Source organism: Choloepus didactylus, chromosome 8 (genome assembly GCF_015220235.1).
Source record: "Choloepus didactylus isolate mChoDid1 chromosome 8, mChoDid1.pri, whole genome shotgun sequence".
Classification (NCBI taxonomy): domain Eukaryota; kingdom Metazoa; phylum Chordata; class Mammalia; order Pilosa; family Megalonychidae; genus Choloepus; species Choloepus didactylus.
In genome coordinates, this window is record NC_051314.1 from 19788389 (window position 1) to 19810810 (window position 22422).

Sequence of the window (22422 nt, forward strand, 5' to 3'; positions counted from 1 at the left end):
CGGCTCGTCTCCCCTTGGTTGCCTTTCCTTCCCTTTTTTTAGAGACTGTGTGTTAGTTTTTCTTGCTGGCCTTAGTGAGTTGCATGACACCTACATGTTTGTACGTACACACACACACACACACACACACAAGTCTTTGTCTCTCGTTGCTGTGATTCTAACCACTCTTGGTTTCCTCCAGTTTGCCACCTGTCTCTTTCTGCCTCTTGACCATTCTTGGATCGATTTGGGGTTTCCTGATGATTTTCTGTTGATGTTGGCATTCAGTATGTGGCTCACATAGTTGCCCAGTGGCCAGACTGCCACCCTGTGTATCTCACCGGCATCTGGCTCCAGCCCTCTGCGAGGATTGTCACTTATACTCTTCCTTTCCTGAGGGCCTCTGGCTCTGTGATCTCTCTGGTCCTACCTGCCTGAAGACTGCTTGAATGCTCAGGGAAGGACCACTTCCCCAGCTGGGACCGACCTCCTTACTGGTCCAAGTGTTAGGTTTTTCCACTTCCCTATCAAGGAAGCATTCACTGTCTTGTTTGTCCTCCCACCAGGTGGTGGTAGTGGCTGAAGGCCTCTGGAGTCCAGCTGCCGGGATTGAATCTCAACATTGGCTTCTACTGGTTGGTTGATTTGGGAGAAGTTACTTCTCCTACTTGGACCTCGATTTCTTCATCTCGCTAACGGCATGCCACTAAGTATGCAGCAAGTTTTGTTAGTTCCTACCTTTATTTTCTGAAATCTGTTGGAAGCAGCTTCTATTTACACCACCCACCCACTCCCACCCCCCATTTATGGTATCTTTCTCCAGTTCTGTGCTCTTTTCTTTCTGTCTGGTCTCAGGGGTGTTGCTGTTCATATTGCTTGGCCGTAGGCAGCACATATTTTTCTAAACAGCATCATTTGAATTAATTGATTGCAGGCATGTTGTGTCATTTCTTTACAGTAAGGTGATCCGCTCCTGGTGTCCAGCGCATTCCTTGTACCTTTATCCCATTCGATATCATAGAATACATTTAAACCAAAGTATGAGGAATTTCAGATGGAGGCAGGGTGGAGTAAAGTATTTTATCATAGAAGGTAAAATTTGATCTGCTCTCAGAGTTTCAAGTTCTGCCCTATCTTCTCTCCTGCTGCAGTCCCACTTGAACCTTGGCTCCAGTGGGTTAAAAAATTTGGGAATCCCATGGCCACCCCCTGCTGCTGCACAACACCTGCCTTAGCACAGTCTCTTCCCTCCCCCTGAAATGCCTTGTTTGCCCTGTTCACCTGGTGAAATTGCTCTGCCTCAGGGATTACGCTGCAGCCAGGTGTTTCCTGCCCCACTACCCTGATGTCTTTCCCTCTCTTACGTTACCTGGAAGGCAGTAGGGGCTCTGATGAGTGGATGGTTTCTAGAATAAGAGAGTTTTGAGTCGTCTGCTCTTCAAGGTCTTTTCCACCTCTGATTTGTTGCTTTGGAAATTTCTAAAAAGTTCAATTGGTCTTTTGAGAAAAACATCATAGAACATTTATCTTTCACTTTAATGCCACAGTATAATGATCTCTGGTTGAAACGTGTTCTGGGTTTTAGCACAGAACTTTGCAGCCTTCTTCTCTAGTATATAGGACTTCTTCACCACACTTGGATCCTTAGGGTTGCCTTCAAGTGATCCTTCCTCTATTTATTCTGCTCCGAGCAGAGAAGTATGGTTGGAATATCATTCTTCTAGAACCATTTGCATCATTAATCCACTGCTCAGGAACATTCTTTTCTAAGAACCTTTTCTTCTTTAAAACTCCAGCCCTAGACTATTGCATAGGTATTCCTCAAAGGCTTAACACTTATTAAAACAAAACTTACATAACATCATTCTGCATTCTTGAATATTTTGTGTCTCCTTAAATTTTGTAAACTCCTTACTATCATGAGCTATTTATTGTCCTCTGTTTCCCTGGAAACTGCCCAGGTAGTTCTTTGCTTGTATAGCTTCTCAAACAGACATTTGTTGAATGACTAGCAGTGGCATTTTCCAAGTAGGAAAAACACAGACAATGGAGGCAGTGGAGTTAGATACCAATGGTGAAGTTTTTCTCCTTTTTTCCAACCTAACAAGTGCCTGGTGAGAAAGGAAAGTCCATCAGAGTAGTGCTTGGATTAATTATAAGGGGAAAAGTTTAATGGTTTGTAGGGGCTGTTTGTCATTTTTCACCTGGGCAGAGCCCGTCCATCTTAAAGCTGACCTCTGATCACCACATTGTGTCAGTTGGCGGTGCTGCTCTCACATGCTGGATGGGGAGGAGGCAGGTCTACTGTAGAGAAAAAAGGTACCAGTTCAGGTCCGATGCAGTCCTTGACCATTAACAGCATCCCACTCATCACCCCCAGAGCAGAATCACGGAACTTAAAACTGGGAAGGGCCAATTGCGGTTGCCTTGACTACTCCCTCCATGTATCCATTCATCTGTCCATCCATTTGTTCATTCATTCATACACTCAGCACACATTTGCAAGGAACCTACTTCATGCCATACCAAATGTCCTTGGAAGCATGAAGTTTGATTTGGAGAGCAGGCATGTTAATATGGTGGCTGATCCCTTTAATGAAGATACTGAATACCTGACCACCTCCTAAAATTGGTGAACTGTGAAAGAGAATAGGTAGCTGTGCACAACCAGGTGTCTGGACAACTCTGGAGAAAGGAGAGTGATTTAAGATTGTAGGCAGTTACCATTTCAACACAAAGCAGTTCTGATGCAACATCAGTTTCATGTGCTCCTTGCAGATCGTTGGTTGGGTTAAGTTTGATAGACTCTGGGTACGAGTTCCAGTGTCACTCTTTTTAGGTCAAATTATTTGACCTTCCTGAGCCCTGACTCCTTTCTCTGTTCAACAGGTCCTAACAGTAGCTCCTGCACAGGACTGAGCAGCTTCATGGAGTAGTGGGATTGTGTCTTCAGGTTTGGGTTATGCTCAGTTTGCTAATGCTGCTATTATGCAAATACCAGAAATGGATTGGCTTTTATAAAGGGGGTTTATTTGGTTACAGATTTATAGTCTGAAGGCCATAAAAGTGTTCAAATTAAGGCATCAACAAGAAGATACCTTCACTGAAGAATGGCCAGTGGTGTCTGGAACACCTCTGTCAGCCGGGAAGGCACGTGGCTGGCATCTGCTGATCCTTTGCTCTCGGGTTGCGTTACTTTCAGCTTCTGATTCCAGTGGCTTTCTCTCCAAGTGTCTGGGAGTCCTCTTTCAGCTTCTCTGGGGCAAACTCTGGGCTTCGTCTCTTAGCTTAGCATCTCCAAATGTCCTTCTGTCCACATCTCCAAGCCTCTCTAAGCATCAGCAAGTATCTGGGTTTGTGTCAACACTTAGCTTCTCTCTTAAATACTCTAGTAAGCTAATCAAGACCTACCCTGAATGGGCTGGGTCAAATCTCCATGGAAACATTCAGTCAAGAGGTCACACTCTAATCAAAAATATTAATAAATCTGCCCCAAGACTGGATTAAAAGAACATGGCTTTTTGTGGGGGGCATAATATATCCAAACCGGCACAGGTTAGAATCCTGGTTCTGCTGCATACTAGGGGTATGACTTGAGAAGTCATTTACTTTCTCTGTGTCCTATTTTCCTCGGTGGTATAAAGCTGGTGATGATGGTCACCTGAAGAGATGAAAGGACACACGGACGCATGTAATATCTATGCTATAATCCCTGGCACACAGGAGGTGCGTGAATATTGGTTGGTCCAGGTAAACCAGGACCAGGGACAGGGCTCTCCAGCAGGGTCTCTAGACGCTTTCACACACCTGAATCACCACCTCCCTTGAGGCTTTTACCCTGGAGACAGATCCAGTGCCTGGCGCACAGTCATGTACATTAGTTATTGTTGTTTTGTTTTGTTTTTATTGAGAAATCTGACATATATCCATAACAGTGGTAACTTTCAAAGTATAATTTAACAAGTAAAGAGCAAATTTCTAAGAATATTATGGGTTACAGTTCCATAATTTCAGTTATTTCCTTATTATAAAATATAATGTACAGAAAAGTGATAACTTTCACCGTACAATTTAACAAGTAGCTATAGAGCAAATTTCAAAGAATGTTATGGATTACAGTTCCACAGTTTGAGTTCTTTCCTTATTATGAAATATAAGATATATACAGAGAGATGATAACTTTCAAAGTACAATTTAACAAGTAACTACAGAGCTAATTTCAAAGAATGTTATGGGTTACAGTTCCACCATTTCAGTTATTTCCTTCTAGCTATTCTAATACCCTAGCATCTAAAAAATATATATTTATATAAAGAGTCAGTATTTGTAATCATTTCTTAAGTCCTGTCTTGTCTTTTGCTACCCCTTCCTCTTGTTTAATCACTTTCCTGATCTTCAGGGCTGTCTAGGCAGTGACCACCCTAACTTGTTCATATTGAAAGGTGGTGTCTACATTGTGGGGAAAGGGGCGGCACCTGATTGTTCTTAAAGAGGCTGGGTTTTAGGACTTGTCTGGCATGGAAACACTCTGGTGAATTTAAGGTTCTGAGAGGCAAACATAGTGAGTAAACTTTTGCAGAGTCTCAGATAGGGACTATTCTGGTTTGCTAATGCTGCCAGAATGCAAAATACCAGAAGTGGATTGGCTTTTATAAAGGGGGTTTATTTGGTTACAGTCTTAAGGCCATAAAAGTGTACAAGCTAAGGCATCAACCATGGGGTACCCTTCACAGAAGAATGGCCAATGGCAATTGGAAAATCTCTGTTAGCTCTGAAGGCACGTGGCTGGCATCCTGTTGCTCCCAGCTTGCGTTTCAAAATGGCGTTCTCCAAAATGTTGCTGTTGGGGCATTTTGTCCTCTTTCAACTGCAGCTCCTCTTCAAAATGTCACTCTCAGTTGCTCTTCAAAATGTCACTCTTAGCTGCTCTGAGCTCCTTCTGTTTGTCAGCTCATTTATATGGCTCCAGTGATTTAATTCAGGCCTGCCCTGAATGTGTGGGGCAACACCTCCATGGGAAATATCCAATCAGAAGTTTCACTCACAGTTGATTGAGTCACATCTCCATGGAAACACTGAATCAAAGGATTCCAATCTAATCAACACTAATATGTCTGCTTCCACAAGATTGCATCAAAGAATATGGCTTTTTCTGGGGGACATAAGACATACAAACCAGCACAGCGGCCTAGGTGTTCTGGGAGTACTGTTGGTTGTGGCATGGCATCCTGTGGTCATCTGGGATATCCAGCTGGAGCTTGTTGTTGTTTTTTAAAACGGCTGCTCAGCTGTTCATCAGTAGCCTCTATTTAATCTACAGAGTCCGGTCACTGATGACACCAGCCTTGGTTCAGAGCTCTTTTTTTCTCCTTCAGTACACATGCTTGATTAGTCCTGAGTTCTTCAGCCTATGAAATGGCCAAAGGATTTTTTCCTAAGGGTCCTGCTCCTTGGTGTTTGGGTCTGCATCCTTCTCAGCACCTTGGACCTTACCAGGTTGGTCAAGTTTCCCTTCTCTTCTAGAACCCTGGCTCAGTCCAGCTGGTGTGTGTGTATACAAATGCCCATTTAATTGGTCTCAGTGATTCTGTGGGCATTTCTGGTGCTAAGTACACTTTGGCTTCTTTCTTTCTGTCTTTCTCCGAGGTGTTCACTGTGGTTGGTTTTTATGGGGTGTTGGCCCTCAGGTTTCCCACAGTACTCCAGAAATCACAGTAGTGACATCATGAGCCTCTGGGTATGGGTGGCAAGTAGGAGGCAGCTCCATCTGTAAACTAAAAAGAGAAACAAAATCCTCTTCTTTTACTTCCCTCTGATTTTTCTGTATCTTTACAGGTAGACAGGGCCAAGTGGGGAGTTTACAAATTGGTATTTCTTTTTCTCCCAAAGCAGCTTGATTTTAAAAAAGTTCCTTTGATTCCAGAGACCTGGGAGCAGGGAGGAAGGTTGGCTGGAAAACCAGAGCTGTTGGAGAAAAAAGGAGGCATGATGCATATATGCCTGGAGTCCTGTGTGGTTGGAAAATCTTGGTTGTTACTCTGCAAATGTAGCCATAAACCCCAGCAAGAGGAACCCTATAAGCATCTCCAGCTGTTAACACTTGGAGACTTCCTAAGTTGTAACAGAAAAAGCATCCCTGGCAAGCCAAACTTGATATTATGAATTTTGTCATCTGCAGTGTGAATGCTTTCCTACCCACCAGGGCATTCCCTGTATTTATCCGATGGACAGAGAGTAAAATGATCAGGCTTCTTGTGCCAGAGGACAGGTGTGGTCCCCGGATGGCCTTCCTTTAAAAATTGGCAAAAGGATGCCCAGGAGTAGGGTGGATCCAGCTAGTGTCAGGGCAGTGGGGAGGGGAAGCCGGAATGGCTCTTTTTCCCTCTCTCCTCTCAGTTCTTTGTTAGTCATAAGTTATTCAGCTGGAATTGGTCTCGTGTGCTAATTGTGGATCCGCGGGAGCTGGTGCACTCTTACTGACAATGGGGGTAATGATTTCTCTTTAAGGCTGCTTTCATTCTGCAGCAGTTCTAGAACATGAGCTGGTATGGCATTCGGAAGAATTTCTGATGGTTGCTGCGTCAGGGCAGGGAGAATCCAGTCCACGGGATGTTTGCCTGCATCTTAAGGAACAGGACTTCAAGGATGGTAGGATTGGGCAGATGGTCTGGGATGATCTGGGGCCTGGGTCCGTTCTGTTTTGCTGAATCATTTCCTTTCTTTAAAGCTATTCAGTCAGTCTTTACTAGACTCTCACCTCACCCTATCCCCCGTGAGAATCCGAAATTGCATCAAGTTACTTGTTTAATCATTTTATTAATCTTAATGAGGCCAAGACTGACTTGCCACATGTCACACATTGAGTTACTGACAGAGCTGGGAGTTGAACCCATGACTTCCTTTTCCAGCTTAGTGCTCTCTCTCGTCTACCAGGCTACTTCTGCTGCTTTCTAGGAGCTTTCACGGTTCTGCTCGTGCCTCTGCGCTGCAGATAGTGCCCCTAAGAGCGAGTTCCCTTCTCTCCTGGGCTGTGGCGAGTGGGCCCCTTTTCGCTATGGGAGGTGTTGTGCTGGGAGCCTGTGCTGGGATGTGGGCTGATCCTGTGACCCACGCTTGCTATACTGGGAAGCAGCCTGCCGATGAGAAAGATGTGCATTTGTATGCAGCCAGTCTGATGGGGCTGAAATGAACGCAGCCCTAATCAAACGACACAGCCAGCACATCACAGGGAAGACAAACTGAAATGGAATGCTGATTTTTCTCACCATCTTTCGAAACCTCCTTTCTTGCCACCCACTTCATGGTGTTAACTATTAGGGACACTCTGACATTGGGGTTAAGTGCTTAGGTTTCAGGGATGGCCCTGTTTTCAAATCCATTTATTGATGGATCAATTTTCCGTTTATAATATGTGTAACTCGGGCATGTTGCTGTCCTGAGCTTCAGTGCTTTCATCTATAAACTAGACATAATGATGCCTATGGATTTTTAGAGTTTGTAAAACATACGAATGCCTCGCACATACTAAGCACTCAATGGTAGGTGGATGCTGTTGTCCTCAACATATTATTGCCTCAATGACTTGGATGGTGATAATGTGTCTAATCATGTACTCAGCCTAGAATTTAAACCATGGCTATCTAATAAATGAAAGCTGTTGTGCCAATGCAGAAAGACTCAAAGATCTGAATAACTCAGCAGATAAAACAGAACTGGAAGACTTGGGGACTTAGTGTCTTCTTCCAGACCTGCTTCAAAAGAAATGTACTGCCTTGGGCAAGTTGCTTTATTGTATGTGACTTCACATTCCCCATCCATCAAATGGGGCTGAAAGTTGTTGTGATATTGAAAAGTGAAAAATGGAGGACAGCTCCCGGCTCAGTGCTGGAATGCAGTCTCAGTTGCGTGTTGGATCGGAATCCCGGGTGGCGCCCAAATCGCTCTTATGGAGAGTAAGCTGCCAGGTGGTCACGAGCACTATAAATCGTGTGTGCCCTTTAAAGTCAGTGATTATATTTTAGGAATGTGTTTTCTCCAAATATGCAACCCCAAAGAAAAGGTGGAACAGTATAGGGTAGACCCTGTAAAAGTGGCAGCATTGTTTAAAATAGCTTGGAATTGAAAATTTCCTTACACACCCAGGGCGTTTTGGTATTTTGACACCACGGAGCCCTCGGTAGCTGTGGGTACGGCAGGTGTGTGGAAAGGTGTACAGGACTTTTGGTTTGTGGATTGTTTGATTTGGTGGGGGAGGGGGGTTGAGCAATTATGAGTGCAACAGCCCACTGCTTTGACAAGGCCCAGAGAGGGTGAATGCCTTGACTAAGGTTTCACAGCAGTGAATTTTCAAAGTGAGGACTTGAAGTCAGTTCCTCAGCTCCCTCCTCAGCTGAGGCACTGCCTTTGAAGCTCTGCGGTGCCTGGACCATGGCCTGAGGGGCCAGTGGCAGTGCCAGAGCAGGCCCAGCTTGTTTAAATCCGGGGCTGCTTAGATGGCACCTAAGCGCATCCTTCAGCAGCAAGCGACATTCTGCAGACAGGGTGAGCCAGCAAAGGCCCTGAAGTGGTGGGGTCCGAGAAGGGTTTTGTGTGTGATGCAGATAGTGAAAAGGAAGTGGAAGGAGCCTGGAGGCTGGCTGAGGTTTTACAGTTAAAGGCATTTCTGTGTGTAGACAGAGACCAAGCAGAAGTTGCAGGGAACAGGAGCAAATGGATTGTCTTGCTGCCTTGGCTGTGCCGAGGAGCACGGTGCCCTGTGGCCGCAGTGAGAGGGGAACCAGGCTCAGTCGCAGGGGCCTTGGGCCTCCTGGCAGTGGAGACGGCTGCCCAGAGGGATACCCACCATGCTTCCTGGGAGAGTCTTCATCCGGGGTCCCAGTGAGGGAATGCTCAGACTCCCGGCCCTGAACGCGCACTCGATAAGCATTGGCTGCCTTCTCCTGCTTGCAGGGGCATGTGTGAACATGGCCTTTTCAGGCATATGGCAATCGTCTGGTCATATTTGGGGGAGACCCCAGGACAGTCCTGCCATCTGCCTGCTCGTAGTCATACCCCATTACAGCTCTATGAATGTGGGCATGCATCTTTGAAAATGTTAGAATGGAATTTGGAGGGATGGAAATAGAGTTACATCTTCCCGTAAGTTATTCCTTCTTTTCATAAAGTCATTATAGTCCAGGGAAAAAGAAATGTGAATCAATAAAAGAGAGAATTGGACATATGATCTTTCCTAAGGCTTAAGATTTAGAAACCTGGCAATTCAGTGTTTTTATCATCCGTCTGCTTAATGTCCTTCAGCAGCGGCTCCTCGTTGACTTCATGAAAACAGAAACTTGGCCTGGTGTACAAATCCTCTCATGGTTTGCCCTGTGCCTGACTCCCTAATATGTTAGTTTCATCTTTCTGAGGTTTTTCTTTAACCTTCCAGAAGATGTACCTTGAACAACGGGAAGGTATTAGTTTTCTTTTGCTGCTACAACAAATTACCACAAATTTAAAGGCTTAGAACAACACAGATTTATTCTCTTACCATTCTGGGTGTCGGAAGTCTAAAATCATTTTCACTGGTGTTCTGGTTTTCTAATGCTGCCGGAATGCAAAATATCAGAAATGGGTTGACTTTTATAAAGGGGGTTTATTTGGTTACAAAGTTACAGTCTTAAGGCCATGAAGTGTCCAAGGTAATGCATCAGCAATAGGTACCTTCACTGGAGAAAGGCTGTTGGCCTCCAGAAAACCTCTGTTAGCTGGGAAGGCACATGGCTGGCATCTGCTTGCTCCCAGGTTGCGTTTCAAAATGGTGTTCTCCAAAGTGTTGCTCTTGGGGCATTTTGTCCTCTCTTAGCTGCAGCTGCTCTGTGTCTGGGCCTGTGTGGCTCTTTTTATAGTACTCCAGCAATCCAATTAAGACCCACCCTGAATAGGTAGGGCAGCACCTCCATTGAAATAATCCAATTAAAGTTCTTGCCCACAGTTGATTGAGTCACATCTCCATGGAAACACTGAACCAATAGGTTCCAACCTAATCGACACTAATACGCCTGACCCCACAAGGTTGCATCAAAGAACATGGCATTTTGGGGGACATAATATATCCAAACCGGCACAACTGGGTTAATGTCAGGGTGTTGGCAACACCAGTTTCTTCTGTATGATCTAAAGGGAAAATTTGTTTCTTTGTCATTTTCCACTTCTAGCAGGTGCCTGCATTACTTGGCTGGTGGCTCCTTCCTCTGTATTCAGAGCACATCACTCTGCTCTTTGCTTCCATCATCACATTGTTTTCCTCTGATTGACTCCTGCTTTGTCCCTCTTGTACGAACCATTATGATTACATTGGGTCCATCTGGATAATCGAGGTTATCTCCCCCTTTCAAGATCCTTTTCACATCTGCAATGACCCTTTCGTCATATAAGGTGACATTCCCAGGGCCCAGGGATTAGCACTTGGATTTATTTGGAGGGCGATTATTAAGCCAGCCATGTGTAGTTCCCCAGCGTTTGTACCTGCTGTTTTCTCTGCCTGGGGCACCTTTTATGCCTTCTTTGCCAGGCAAACTCCTATTCACCCTTCAGAACCTAACCTCAGTGTCTTTTCCTTTATAAGCAGACTTCCTTGAACTTCCGCTCTCTCCTGCCCCCTTGATCTAATAATGTGCTCTCTTTCCTGCTTACGTTACACTTTGTGCCTATACCTATAGAGTAGCATCTGTCTCACACCATATTGTGATTGTAGGTTTATTTGTCTTCCTGTCCCAGTAGTCCTTGGGGACAGGACCCACCTTTTAATCGCCTTATCCCTGCCATTAAGACCCATGGATGCCTAGGACAACAGGGACCAGGGTAAGAAACAAATCTCCCACCATGCAGACATCCCAAGGATAAGCCCTTTGCCCTCACCTACCTGTTGCTGTTGTTGACCAGGAATTTCATTTCCTTATGGGAACTGAAGTCCTTTGGGCTTCAGCTTGCCAAGATCCCATATTTTTCTCTCCCTTCTGCTGTCTGATTCCCTCTTTGTTGGACTGCAGTAGATTAGCCTAAGTCAAAGCGAATAAACAATTTTCTATTAACATTTATATTGCATTTCTTTTCTGTTTCTTCAAGGCTCTGATGGCTGGGATGGCTTTGGAAAATATCCTTTCATCTAAATAACGTCCCTGTTGGGGCTGGATTTAGGCTTTATTTCTGGGCTGTGGAGAATGGGTGTGGTGGACTCATGAGCCCATGGAAAATAAAGGCACAGAGAAATCAACCTGGAAAGTGCAATTGGGTCCAGTACACGTGGATTGAGTGCCACCGTGCTAGGCCATGGTGCAGAGAGCTGATAGCTAGCATTTGTTAAGCAGTTATCACTTTACTTTTATCATCACCTTGACTTTTTTACGGCAACCCTATGAAATGTTGGCACCATTATTGTCTCTGGTTCACAGATGAAGAAACACAGAGAGAGGTTATATAACTTGTTCCAGGTCACTCTCATAAGTGGCGTGGGGCTCCGGGGCCCACTGCTGTCCTGCCTTGCTGACGTAGAAGGCGTGGTCCCACTCCCCCGAAACCCGTGGTCTGGAGGTTGCGTCTGAACTGCCTGTGCATGATGGGTGAGTAGGAGAGCCATGGGTCATCAGAGGTTTTGAAGGGCATTCAGGCAGAGGAATAGTAAGAACCAAAGCAGGGAAGTATGAAAGTAGCTTTTTGTTCAGAGAAGGTTGGGTGCAATTCAGGGTGGTCTAGGTTGCTTTTAAGGCCATAGGAAAGGTTGACAAGGAGAGACTTGGAAGGATGAGGATGGGGAGAGGGCAGGGAAGAGCCAGAGAATGGATTTCCAAATCCATGATCTGGAGGGGAGCTGTTGTAGGTGAGGAGGATGATATCTACAGCAGTGTTTCTCAAACATTAATGGACATACAAATTCCTTGGGGACTTGTTAAAACCAGAGATTTGGATTAATTAGTTCTGGGTTGGGTGTGGGGGAGGGCAAAGAATCTCCTTTCCTGACAGACTCCACGTGATGCTGCTGTCGCTGGTCCCTGGATCAGGCTTTGTGCAGTGGGGGTGGAGAGAGGAATATTCCAAGGGGAGTGACGGTGGAGATCCTTGGACATGATGCCCTTCGATTGCTGCCAAGCTAAACGGATGCGAGGGTCCATGACAGTGTCATCAAGAAGAATGGCAGTAGATGGAGAGGAAGATTGGGAATTGGGGGCAAACATGTTCAGCAAAGTGGAGGAGAAAACTGGAGTTCTGCAGATTGAAAGGTGGCTGTTGGAGATAGGGTGGTATATTAGTAACATGTTCAATGACGTACAATAAAGAGCCTCCAATAACAGCGGCTAAGTAGGAGAGAAGTTTATTTCTCTCTCACCCACAAGAAGTATGAGGTTGGCGGTGTAGGGTGGTATGGTGGTTTAAGGGTGTCATTAGGACCCCAGGGTCCTTTTCTTTCTTCTCCGCTACCCTCAGCTCTAGGCTGAGGCACTGCAAGGTCCAGTGTGGCCACTAGGGCACTGTTGTAGGCCATTGGCCAAGAAGAATCAGGACAGAAGGCCAAAAAGGACAGACATGCCAGGTAGGCACACTGCCTTTAAATGGTCTTCCTGAAGTCCCACATAGCCACACCTAACTGGCGAAGAGGCCAGGAGATGTGGTCATTTGTCTGTGTGCATTGCTGCCCTCAGTGTACTCGGGGTTCCGCTCCTGTGTACAAGATAGGTGTCGGGTGGTAACTGGCAGTCCGTGCCACAAGTGGAACCTATGAGAACATAAAACGAGGAGGCCTGTTGTATTAATCAGGTCTTTAGGGATACCTGGGAGACTGCTCCTTGTAGTCAAGGGGCTCTGAGACCACTTGTGCCTTTTCCAAGCTTCACACCTTGGTCCTCAGTGCCAAGTGTCTCTCTTCTCTGTCTTAGAGCAACTGCCTAAATCCTTGTCGTCCGACAATGTCTAGCTCCACTGCCACGTCCTCCAGGAAGCCCACTGGGACTTCAATCAGAATCAGTCTTCCATCCCCTGAATGGAGCATGATATTGGCACTTAGGTCAGCCCTCATCTCATTCTGTTTTGTGTTTTATTTAGTCATTTGCTTGTATCATGTTCTTTAAATTGAGAAGCAGTAGTTGGTCTCTAGCACAGGGCATGATTTTTTCCCAGGACATTTTCGTTAAACTTCAGTGAGTTGGACAGATCAAGCTGATGGCATCTGGTGCTAGGTGTTTTTCCTAGAGCAGTGGTCGTCAAATTCTAGTGTGCATGAGAATCACCCACCCTGCTCCAATTTCTGAGAATGTGCACTTCTAACAAGTTCCCAGGTGGGGCTGATGCTGCATGCGTTTGAGAATCACATTCCTAGAGAAGCACATACGTTTGCTGCTTTCCCTCTAGGAAAAATTCATTGTAAGTCAGGTTGGAAAATAGACACAGGAATTAATAAATATGGGAAAATTAAGCCGATGGATGAACCAATAGAGAAATATTTGGGGTCAGAGGTGTTTGGGAATCTAGTTTCCATTTTTTCTTCAAATTCCCTGTTTTGCCTAATCTTTGATGCTGCTGACTGAGAGATGCACCATTATTTTATGTAAAGCTAAGAAATTTAAAAAGACTTTTAATTAATCCATGGCATGATGCTTACTTATCTCTTTGAGTCTTTCTTTTATACTCATTGAAAGACCCCTTTTAGATGTAGACACATTTTATCTTATTTTACTATTGTACCTACATATAAAGGGAACTATAGCCAAATACGTTGGTTCAGGCATTCCTAAAGCTCTTCACACTGATTCTTGTTCTTTTGGATCACTTGTGGACTCAGTGTCATCCACGTCTGTTTTTCTACTTTTTGTCATCTCTGGTGCCATCCCGGGCCTGCAGCATTTCCTATAAGAATCCCAGAAAGAAGGCTCCTTCACCTGTTTTGCAGCTCTGTGGAGCTAGCCTGTTCCCAGCTCCTCTTTCATCCTCAGCTCTGTGGCTAACCTGTGTGAGTCTCCAGCACGCTCTGCCCCTTCCCACAACCATCTGGTTAAGTGACATTTTAAAAGGGTCCCTCCTTCCTTGTCCCCAGGATCTTCAAAGCCACTGACATGCGTTCTGCAGTTTGGTGAATATGATGACTACTTCCCTACTTCTTGGGTTCAGAGATTTTAGAATGTGAAAAGTGATTTGTCTTAGAACTGATGAACCTTTTTGAATGCCTACCATGTACTAGGTTCACTGTCATGTGTTTTCACAGAACGGGTCTCCGTTAATATTTACAGCATTTGTCCAAAGTAGGTATTGTGCATTTGATTTTATAGATGAGACCCCGAGACCCTGTCAGACATGCAGGCATTTATTCGCTATTCATTCATTCATTCCTCAGATGTGTCTAGAGCTCCTGCTAGGTGCTGGTCACCATTCTAAGCACTGGGAATAATGGAGTGGGCAGAGAATTCCCTGCCCTCAAGGAGCTTAAATTCTGGTGGAGGGATAGTCAATGAAGAAATAGGTATATAAAATTGAGTCATGTCTAAGTGCTATTGGAAAAAAATAAATTAGGTGTACAGGGTGTTAGAGAAGCCTTTTTAGAGCAGAGGCCAGAATGAAGTCAGGGCAGAGAGCATGCAGATATGAAAGGAATGAAGATTCCAACCTAAGGAAATTGCAAGTGCAAAAGTCTTGTGGCGGGAATGTGCTTGGTTTGTTTCAGGAACAGCGAGAAAGGCAGTTGGGTGGGAACTGTGGAAGCTCACAAAAGGGCCAATAAACGGCCCAAGCTGGGATGTAGCTGTATGATGCCACTTATATGAAATATCCAGATCTTTGGATTCTAAGTCCAGGATTTGTGTACACATAGGAAAGTATGAGAAGCTGCTGCAGATTTCACCCTTCTCTGTTTACTGGAGCGAGTTTGATCTTTCAAGAACCAAACATTTTTATTAATTCAGCTCCAGTGGCAAGGTGCAGCAGGAAAACATGCTCATTGCTGTCACCATTGCACTGCCTAGGAGGTGCCCACAGGTTTGCTTCATGACCGACGGTTAACCAGTCCGGGTAAAGATGATCTCACATGTGGGGAAGTGTGAAAAGAAGACGACAAAGGAGTGCAAGCATTTCATTCCCAGTGCATGGTCTCAGAACAGAACTTGGGACTTTCAGCTCACTCCTCTTTGAAGAGCATTTTTGAGAGACTCCAGCAGCACCCTGCAGAAGAAAGAACAGAGAACTGGGGTGGTCCCAGCTCTGCCAGTAATTAGCGGTATCCATTAGAGCGCAGTTACAGACAAGAGAATGCATACGCTTATACGAAAAAAGATTTATTGCATCATTAGGTTCCTTGCTGAATTCTGGTTGAGGCTAGAGGCACAAGCTCTCAGCTGAGCCTTCTCAGAACCACCCGGAACCAGACCACCCAGGGAACTGCTAACTTTCCCATTGTCAGGAGGCTTCTGATTTTATTCACGATCGCCACAAGGTGGAAACTACCAAAATGTCCACCAGTGGATGAATGGATAAACAAAATGTGGTATATGCATACAATGGGATATTATTCAGCTGTAAAAAGGAATGAAGTTCCGATGCTTGCTACAAGCATGGATGAACCTTGAAGACATATGCTAAGTGAAAGAAGCCAGCCACAAAAGGATGAATATCGTATGATTTTACTTAAATGAATTATCTAGAATAGGGAAATTCATAGAGACAGAAAGTAGATAAGAGGTTACCAAGGGTCGGGGAAAGGGGGAATATGGTATGACAGCTTAATGGGCATATTTCTGTTTAGGGTGATGAAAAAATTTTGGAAATAGATAGTGATGGTGGTTAAATAATAGTGTGAATGTAATTAATGCCACTGAATTTGTATATTTAAAAATGATTAAAGTAGCTAATTTTTTATTATATATATTTTGCCACAATAAAGTAGGAAGGGGGAGGGAAGAGCCATTGTGACAGCATCCTCTGAGGACATGCCCATTTGCTGCGATCTGCAAAGGCAGGGCAGGTGCCCAATTTCTTGATCCTCTTGAAGGTAGGGATCAGATTCAGGGATCTCAACACAGCTGCCTCATAATGAAACAAACAGTTCCTCGCTCATGCTTGCCAGAAAACAACAGAAGCAGCAGCCGTGAGTTCTGTGCCTCCTGGTGTTCGTTTTTGCCCTTCTCATCTCAGGCAGGTGTGTCTGCTTGGTGGGAACTATGTTTCACAGTAGGAGTCCATAATGTAAAGGCACTTGGAAAATATCTAATGTGACTCTCAGTGTATGCAGAAGAAATAAAGTGATCATATTGTGAATGGGGAAGGGTAAAGGGGCACAGAAGGAAGGTTTCTTGACTTCACTTGAATCGTAAAATGTGGGCACCTGGAGACTTTGATAACTTGTGGAGCATAATATAAAAAGCTATATAAAGAGATATATTCAAAACCACCATAGATAAATCAGAATGGAATTCTCATTCAGATATTCCACAGGGAAGCAGAGTATTCCCCAATGAAATGTTACTACAAACCCACCAGGAAGGCTAAAATTAAAAAAAAAAAAAAACAAAGGTCGACAAGGATGCAATGCAATTACAGCTCTCATACATTGTTAGTGGGTGTATAAAATGGTTCAACAACTTGGAAAATAGGCCTGGCACTTTCTTATAAAACTAAACAGACACCTGCCCTCTGATCCTTCAATTCCAATTGTAGGTATTGCCAAAAACTGGAAATAGTCAGGAGTTCATTGGTAAAGAGAATGGATAAATAAATTGTGGTACCTTAATACAATGGTATATCTCTGAGCAATAAAAAGAAACAGACAACTGATGCATGCAACATCAAGGATGAATTGCAAAAACATTGTGCTGTGAAAGAAACCTTACCCAGAGGAGTATTTACTCTATGATTCCTAATAGATGAAGTCCTGGAACAGGAAGAACTAATGGAAATAAGTCAAAATAGTGATTGCTATGAGGGGTGAGGATGGGGGATGACTGAGAAGGGACCTGATGGAATGTCACCATCACCCCAGAATATTGCATGTCATGGAAGGGATTTGGGTTACACGTATGTGTGCATTTCTCAGAACTCATCCAGTGGTCTGTGCATTTCATTGTATTTACATTACCTCAAAAGAAAAAAAAATCTGTTATCATTATTGAACACTGGTTAATATTCACACTGAAGTACCCAGGGAATAATGTGCTGATGACTATAAGTTACTATTTTAAAGCCCATAATAAAAATGTAAGATGATGTGTTGGTCTACTAGAGCTTGCATCACAAAGTACCATAACTGGGTGGCTTAAAACAACAGAGGTTGATTCTCTCACATTCTGGAGTCTGAAAGTCCAGAAATCAAGGTGTTGATGGGGCCATGCTCCCCAAGAAGGCTATAAGGGAGAATCCTTCTTTGCCTCTTCCATCTTCTGGACGCCCCAGGTGTTCCTTGGCAGCACTTCAATATCTACCTGCATCTTCACCTGGCCATCTGTGTGTCTGTGTGTCCGTGTGTCCTCCTCACCCTCATCTGGATGACCTCATTTTAACTTCTGCAAACAGCCTATTCCCAAATGAGGTCACATTGGCAGGTATTGAGAGTTAGGACATCAGTATATGTTTTTAGGGTACATGGTTCAACCCACAACAGATGGATTGATGAATGGATAGGAAGACATATAGCTGTGCAGCTCCGTGATGGCGAAGGATGGTAAAATGTTAATGGTGGGATCGAAGTGGGGGCATATACATGTTCACTGTAAGATTCTTTCAACGTTTCTGTGTTTGAAAATTTTCCTAATAAAGTGTTAGGGGAAGGTTTTAAAAAGTCACCATTAGATGTGTACTGTCTTCCTCTTCTGCATCAGGTAATGATTGGTTATTAGGAATATCAGCCAGCTGTTTGGTCACAACATTATAGTACAAGTTGATTTTTGCTGTAGAGAGAGTACAAAGAATTTACAACTTTGGTGACCAAATAGCTGGAAATAGTATTCTGGGACTGTGCTCTGGGTATAGTACCCAGGCACAGAAGATGCCCAATAAATCATTCATTAGTCTATTTCTCTGACTTTGTAAAGGTAGGCCCAAATTCTCTGATCACCCTCCCTTTTCCTACCCTCTTGTCCAAAAGTTAGTGTCTGCCATGCAAAGACTACAAGTAGCCATTTCTTAGATACTGTTAAATGTAAATTTTTATAGCTGGAAGAGACCTGGAGACTACTGAACCCTCCTTTTTTGTGAATTTACCTAGGTGGATTTGGGTGAGAGACATTTATTAAACAAACATTCATTAACCTTAAAAATACGAATGACGTGCCCCTGTCCCCTGTCCTTTTGGATGCCCCGACCACCGTCTTGTATGAAGGGTTTTACTAGAGGCAGGTATGATGCTATCACAGAGGCTGTAGCTGTTGTCCTAACCGCTGGCATCGGGCAAATGGAATTCCTCTCAAGCAGCGGCTGGAAACCGGACTTCCTAGGGATTGCCCCTGGGATGCCATCCCTAAGGGTAGATCCCAACCTCCCTGGATTCTCATTCTGCATTCTTGAAAAGGTGGGGAGGCTCTCAACTGTTTTAGCCAGTCCACGTTTCTTGACCACCCAGTCTCACCAAGTGAGCTCTTTTCTAACCGTCAATGCACCATTTAATAAACTGCTAATTTCCAAAATCCACTAGATCAAGATATCGGGAACAGGAAGAGCCACTTCTGCAGTGTCACATGTCTGAAATAATGTTAGCAGATACCCCCTCTACCCCTGGGGTGGGTACCTAATGAAAATGGTAGCGGTCCACTCCCAGGTTGTAGCACAACTCAAGACACTCCTTAAACCACAGCATGCACCATGGAACGAGGCCACACCCCACAGCCCTTCCCTTAGGTTGAGGTTCTGCTAGTAGAAGCCCATTGTTCATTTAATACCCAAACTTCACAGAGTATACATATCTCAGTACCAGTACCATGTTTCAGGGGTGATGTTTATATAGGGAAAATTTATATTTGCCTTGCAAAAAATCAATACAGTGTTTTTAACGAAATGATGTGTTGTAAAAATATCGAGTTACTGGACAGATACAACTGGTAAAACATCGGAATCAGGTATAGATATTTCAGAAAGCCTTCGAGCATCATTGGAAGGGTGAGCGAGTCTAAGATGTTGCTGGTACTGAGAAAAGCCGTATTTCTGCGTGCACAGCAACTGTTTGCCACCGGCTGCACAATAGTTTTGTAATCAGGAAACAGTGTTTAAGCATTTCACATCCTAATAAGAGAATTTGTTGTTTATATAAGGGTGTTTTATGATGTTGTGCCAGTTTGAGTGTATTGTGTCCCCCAAATGCCATTATCTTTGTGGTCTTGTGTGGGGCAGAAGTTTTGGTGTTGGTTAGATTTGCTTGGAGTATGCCCCACCCAGCTGTGGGGGATAATTTTGATGAGATGTTCCCATGGAGGTGTGGCCCCACCCATTCGGTGTGGGCCTTGATTGGTGGAGCTATATAAATGAGCTGACTCAAAGAGAGAAAGAGAGTGCAGCTGGGAGTGATGTTTTGAAGAGAAGCAAGCTTGCTAGAAAGGAACGTCCTGGGAGAAAGCCGTTTTGAGGCCGGAGCTTTGGAGCAGACGCCGGCTGCCTTCCCAGCTAGCAGAGGTTTTCCGGACGCCATTGGCCATCCTCCGGTGAAGGTGCCCGGTTGCTGATGTGTTGTTGCCTTGGATGCTTTGTGGCCTTAAGACTGTAACTGTGTAGCGAAGTAAATCCCCGTTTTATAAAAACCAATCCATCTCTGGTGTTTTGCATTCTGCAGCATTAGCAAACTAAGACAGATGTCTTAGTTTCCTTTTAGGAAATCGATCAGGAAGGGGGCATTGGCTTAACATATGGTGCTTATCATTTGTCCCACTTTAAAAAAAAAAATGGGAGATGGGTTCCCTGTTAGCTTTTAGGCGTAAAACATTTTATTTTCAGGAACGAATTATTGAAATAATAAAGGCGATGCTTGTATTTTAAGGTAAGTTACAGGCACTGTAGTGAACATCATCCTGAAGAGAAGAAATGGGGGTGTGGAGGGAGGAAGGGACCAGCTCCCCAAGTCCACAGAGCTGCTGGGAAAGGATTAGCACCCCCTCCGACCATGCTGTGGCTCCTCCTGCTTCCTTAGGTGTCCCCCGTCTTCTCCCGTCAGAACCGTTGAAGGGACTGGCTCACAGAGGGGGAGGAAGCTAATTGTTGAGAGGAGTTGTGACCTTTGCAGATGCTTGTTAGAAATCAGCCGTGATGGAGCAGGACGTGCTGGGAAACTTACGAGACATTAATGGGGCTTAGCAAGTTTTTATGTCTAATTCTGTAGAGAGACTATGGTTGTGAGCAGAGAGACACGTATTTTGCCTTCTTGCTTGCTTGCCTCCTCCCGCCCTGTGGAGTGCTGTGTCCCAGTCGCGGCTCTCGAGGTTTCTAACTGTGCTGTCAGTACTTCTGCCGAGCAATGAGCGCGTTGGTCCCGCCACGTCCAGTTCTCAGCCACGCTTGTTCTCTCTGTGATCAATGCCATGCGCGTGACTTGTAGTGTTAGGACGACAACAAATCTATTTTTAATTCTCTCCTTCCTCCCATCTCTTAGAAAAGGGTGAAACCACTCATTCTGACCAATAAGCCTCATCTTCTCCCCCACTCTCCCTCCAAATGTCAGTTGGATTTAAATTTTGCAGTTGTGGCTGCCACCACATCTGCTTACAGAGCGTGGTGTTGGACTGGGGGAAAACAATTGCATGGAGCCTTTGTGGCTTTCTGTATTTAATTTCTTTTGGTGATGTCCATAGCAAATTTGCTCTGCTCTCAAGCCAGAGGGTGATTAGTGCCACCGCCAGGGCTGCACACTCACTCTGGGACCCTCCCCAAGCAAAGGCTGTTGGGCCTGCCACCTCGCTGGCTCGCGTGAAGCCTTCCTCATTAGGAAGGACCCAGCTCGCCTGCTGATGAGCTTCCAAGGCAGAGACGTGTTGCACTCTTGCTCTGTGCAGCTGCAGTGGCCCTGCAGTGCTGGCTCCAGGGGGAGGGAGTGGTGGATGGATGCTCGTGGGAGGAAAAGCTTGGAATGGACTGGAGGGCAGGGAGATGGGAGGGCAGGGCTCCTGGCTGGAGGAGCTCCCTATGACGGATGGAAGTGGTCAGAATGCAGCCCTCCAATGTGGCTGCTTTCCTCAAGAAGGCCTCAGGATCCCTCTTCCCCTTTTCTTTTTTCTCTTCTCTCTCTCCTCCTCAGTCTCTTTACCTTCTCACTACCTGTCTTCTCACCTAAGTCGGAGTGGGGTGGGGGGGTTCCTCCACGGCTTCCATGCTTCCCCTCCCTCCATTCTCTCCCCAAGGGTTTCTAGGAAGGGGCATGGAGTGTGTCTGAATTCTGCCCCCTGTTGATTACTGGCTGAGTGAGCTGGGTACCAGCCTCACAGGTTAACTGGCATGAGGATGCCCACTGCTGGGGTGGTTGAGAGGACTGACTGAGAATGGGGATCACTAACACACTGACAGCCCTTGCACTTGTAGAGTGGTTACTGCTTCCACATGCATACCCTTAGTTCATCCTCAGGACACGCGCGAGGTGAGGGCTGTTACCCTCCACTTACAGATGAGGGAACCGAGGCAGAGGCTCTCATAGCCCGTAAGTGGTAGAGCCAGTGCTTGAACCCAGTCCACTGACCCCAGAGCACATGCGCTTCCCCTTCACGCATGCTGATATGGCCCACGGAGGTGTCTAGCACACAAGGGGGCAGAAGACTAGCATGTGTTCAACATCTGTGAGTGAAAGTTCTGTAACGTACATCGTAAATGACTCTCACTGTAAGTGTTTAAAAGATTATTTACTCATTTCTCTCCATTTTACTTCTTTTTCCCTTTTCCTTCTCTTTACTCTTCTACTTCCTCCCCTTTTCTCATCAGCCAGCCTCCTTCCTCTTTCTTTTTGTCTTTACTGCCTTTTTGTCTCCCTAGTATATTCCCTCTTCTCTGTGTCTATTTTCCTTTGTCTTTTCTCTCTGGTCTTCTCAAATCTCTCCTCCCCCAACTCTGCTCCATGCTGGGTTGTTTTTTTTCCCCCCTTCCCTCTCTCCCTCTCATCTCTCTCTCTTTTTATCTACCTTGACAGGTGGCAAACCAAATCCCAAATCTCCAGCAGGGGTTGAAGTCAGCCCCCTGACACGGTAGGGCTTGAGCACAAGGCACCTTGTTAGCCTGGGGTCTCCCTGTTTTGGGGGACACGGGGGCCAGAGGATGGAGTGCTGGTCCTTGAGCACCTCTCCAGGTATGCTCCTTAAGTGCCCCTGGGGAGGACTCATCAGTGCAGTTCACATGCTGGAAATTTAACCTCCCCGAAGTCTGACAGTTCTGTGATGGAATTTTTGCACTCCTCCTAACGTAGCCAGGCTGAGCTGCACACACACACAGGCACACACACAGGAAGGCAGTAAATTTGTCAGCTGCTAC

General features: G+C 45.2%; 1 protein-coding gene and 1 non-coding gene across 5 annotated transcripts in view; both read left to right on the forward strand.

Moving 5' to 3' along the window:
• LARGE1 (LARGE xylosyl- and glucuronyltransferase 1) overlaps nt 1-22422 on the forward strand; it is a 605088-nt gene that overhangs the window by 216997 nt on the left and 365669 nt on the right. The gene's annotated exons all lie outside the window — the stretch shown is intronic.
• Nucleotides 8374-8510, forward strand: LOC119543553. The gene has a single exon (XR_005218621.1). It is a non-coding gene; the product is annotated as a small nucleolar RNA SNORA76 (small nucleolar RNA).